Here is a 526-nt window from a genome sequence, read left to right on the forward strand (position 1 = left end):
AGTAGTATTATACTCGGAGGGTACGGTGTGTAGTAGTATTATACTCAGAGGGTACGGTGTATAGTAGTATTATATTCAGAGGGGGGGGGGGTGGTGTGGGGGTGTGTGTAAAAATAATATATTTGAAGGGAGTCAGCAAAAAAAAAAAAAAAAAAGAGAAAAATAATAATAGAGTACCTGCACCTCTTTTGGGCCACTTAAAGCACTGGTGTAATCCTCCCTAACAGCACGAGGATGCCAGTATTCTGCGCTGTACCAGCTACACCACCGAAAAAACCATCTGTACCGAACATAGCCACCTACACCACAGCCGGACACACATCCATGCCATTCTGCAGTGAGGACAGACACTTAGATGAGCGGAACCTCCCCGAGTCGCGGACAAACATCTCTAGACTGAGTGTCTGCACGTGCCAGTCTGCGGAAGGAAAGAATGGGAGGTTCATCTTCACATGGCCGTGCCGTAGTTCCGATTGTCAGACTCGAAAGCCTCCTTCACCATCTGCAGACCACATTAGTTGGACAT

This window comes from Hyla sarda, chromosome 2 (assembly GCF_029499605.1).
Source record: "Hyla sarda isolate aHylSar1 chromosome 2, aHylSar1.hap1, whole genome shotgun sequence".
NCBI classification, from domain to species: Eukaryota; Metazoa; Chordata; class Amphibia; order Anura; family Hylidae; genus Hyla; species Hyla sarda.